The sequence below is a fragment of the Myotis brandtii genome, unplaced genomic scaffold (genome assembly GCF_000412655.1).
Source record: "Myotis brandtii unplaced genomic scaffold, ASM41265v1 scaffold632, whole genome shotgun sequence".
Classification (NCBI taxonomy): domain Eukaryota; kingdom Metazoa; phylum Chordata; class Mammalia; order Chiroptera; family Vespertilionidae; genus Myotis; species Myotis brandtii.
This window is the reverse complement of record NW_005370419.1, coordinates 239,157-241,891: the sequence shown is the minus strand read 5'-3', so window position 1 is coordinate 241,891 and position 2,735 is coordinate 239,157. Positions and strand designations below refer to the sequence as shown.

Here is a 2,735-nt window from a genome sequence, read left to right as displayed (position 1 = left end):
CTCCTGCCCCCCGGGGGTGACCTGGGGACAGCGGGCCTCGCTCCATCATCCCCACCTCGCCGCCTGATCGCTTGGCGTGCGATCCGTTTGGGTGTCAGCGCTGCCGCGGGCCTTTCATTAATCACCCGGCGGGCCGGGCAGGGCAGCAGGGCTGCGGGGGGGCCAGGCTCTGAGGACCCACTCCCATCCCAGCAGCACAGAGGCCGCACGCCGGGACCCAGGGCCTGGTCCCAGCTGCTCCCGCCAGCACGGAGCCCCTTTAGGGACCCTCCAGAGGCAGAGGAGCAGGTGGGTGTGTGCAGCCGGGACTGGGCCCAGGCCCTGAGGGCTGGGACCCCAGAAGCCCGAGGGGGGGCGGTTGTGATGGAAGGGACTGATGTTTGTGGCCGGAGGGTGCAGCGGGGAGGGTCCTGGGACAGTGAGGACCTGGGGTCTCCATGCCTGGCTGCCCGAGAGGGGGGGTGGGCAGGCGGGGTCTCTGAGGCGAGGGGCGTGGGTGTGCTTTGCAGGAGCCAGGCCTCCCCACCTCCCGGGAGCCCCACTCCCAGCCCCTGGGAACGGGGTGGGGGGGCCTGGGCAGGGGCTCAGGGGCCACCAGGCTATTTGGAGCGCCGTGAATTATTAAGGGGTTCAGACTTATTCTGGGCTCTGGGGCAGCTGCGGTCTGAGAGGGCAGCATCTGGGCTCTATTTTTAAGGTTCTGCGGGAAGGAGCGAGACGCCACCACTCCGGCCCGCACGCCCTCTGGACGGGGATGGGGTGAAGACAGGGCAGAGCAGGGGGACGGGCGTGGGTGTGGGCAGCACGTGCCACTGAAGCCTCCTCCCAAACCCCATCCTGCTGCCCCGGGTCTCCTACGAACGCCCCGCCCAGCAGGTCCCGACCCCACCTGGGCTCACGACCACCCGGCCCGGCCCCCCAGGGACAGGCGAGGCTCCTTCCACCTCCAGTTTAAAAACGCCCACATGTAAGGACACCGTTGGGGACGAAAAGACAAGCCGAGTGGGAGCAGAGCTGAGGTGCGTGGCTGACGGGGCCGGGTCCCCCACAAAGAGCTCTGACACCCACAGCAGAACGAGACGGTTCAGTTTTAAAAAGGGCAAAGGGGCCCTGGCCGGGGTGGCTCAGTGGATAGAGCATCGGCCTGTGGACTGAAGGGTCCCGGGTTCGATTCCCGGTCAGGGCACAGGCCCAGGTTGAGGGCTTGATCCCCAGTGGGGGGTGTGCAGGAGGCAGCAGATCCATGATTCTGTCTCATCATCGATGTTTCTCTCTCTCCCTCTCCCTTCCTCTCTGACGTCAATAAAAATATATTTACAAACAAAATAAAAAGGGCAAAGGATTTGAGGAGACATTTCTCCCAAATGGGCAGTGAGCACACACAAGGGGCTCCCCTCACTCGTCAGCAGGGACATGCAAGGCAGATGCAGCCGGTGCCGGCATGACGGAGGCCCGGGCCTGGCTGTGGCCGGGAAAAGGCTGCCACTGAGCAAGCGCCGGCCGGTCCATGGAGTGAGTGGCCCCGAGAGCCAGGAAGTCACCCCTCGGGACAGAACTGTGGACGCGCATCACGAAAGCGTGCACATGGCCGCTCCGGGCAGCCGACCACAGGAGCCGGAACATGGCCGCTCCGGGCAGCCGCCCACAGGAGCCGGAACATGGCCGCTCCGGGCAGCTGCCCACAGGAGCCAGAACAGAAACCCAGCGTCCCCGTGATGGGTGGGTGAGAACCGGGTGCATTTTAATTAAAACGCACCAACTGCTCAGGTACGTGGCCTGCGAATGTACCTGACTCCGCGGCTCCTGGCTCAGGGGACAGGGACGGGGCCTGCGGAACATGCCTTTGTCCTCACATGCAGCTGGGAGGCCCGCGGAGCTCTGTGGTCAGAGGAAGCGGTGGCCTTAACTGCTCCCACTCTCCGGGAGGCCACGCCGTCACCGCACGCCCCTGAGGTGGCCCTGGGGGTGCTGCTGTGACGTCACCCCTGGAAGCTCTCCAAGGTTTAATGATCAGGAAGCTCAACCGGAAACAGCCGGTGGCAGATGTACCAGAGGGGACGGGGCAGAGCTGTAACATCCGTGCCGTCCAGCGGCCGTGAGCACCTTTGTTGTTTCAAAATCTATTTTTATTGATTTCAGAGAGGAAGGGAGAGAGAGAAACATTAATGATGAGAATCATGGATCGGCTGCCTCCTGCACACCCCCCACTGGGAATCGAGCCCACAACCGGGCCTGTGCCCCTGACCGGGAATCGAACCATATCCTCCTGGTTCATAGGTCGATGCTCAACCACTGAGCCACACTGGCCAGGACCACGTAGGCACTTTTAGAAAAAAAAACCCCTCCCGTGACCCCTGGGAAAGCCACTGGGCCCGGGTCTGGGCTCTGTGCTGAGAGGTCTCTGTGGGCATCACCCAGGCTGTTCCAGGCCTCGTGACCGTGGACGGGGACAGCGCAGCCATGGGAGCAGGGCGCTCGCGGCCCGTGTCTGAGTCCAAGCGCACCGCCAGCTGCTTTTTTTTTCTTCAGGGTGTGTCCTGAGGCCTGGGCTGTGGGCCTCGGGGGTCCTGCCCTCGCCTGGGGGCTCTTCGGGGCCTCCCTTGGGCCACACCTTTGGCCTCTGAGCCTTCCTGGTGATGACGTGGAGAAGGGGCAGCATCAAACCCCAGCGCCTGAGGGCCCCTCGCTACCAGGGGTCCCTGGAGGCTGCCCCTGACCTGGACCCTCCCCCCAGA

The 2,735-nt window shown here is 64.3% G+C and overlaps 1 protein-coding gene across 1 annotated transcript in view; it reads right to left on the bottom strand.

Moving 5' to 3' along the window:
• Positions 1-2,735, bottom strand: part of ENDOV (endonuclease V) — a gene marked incomplete at its 5' end in the record, with an annotated part of 25,366 nt that overhangs the window by 15,500 nt on the left and 7,131 nt on the right. The gene's annotated exons all lie outside the window — the stretch shown is intronic.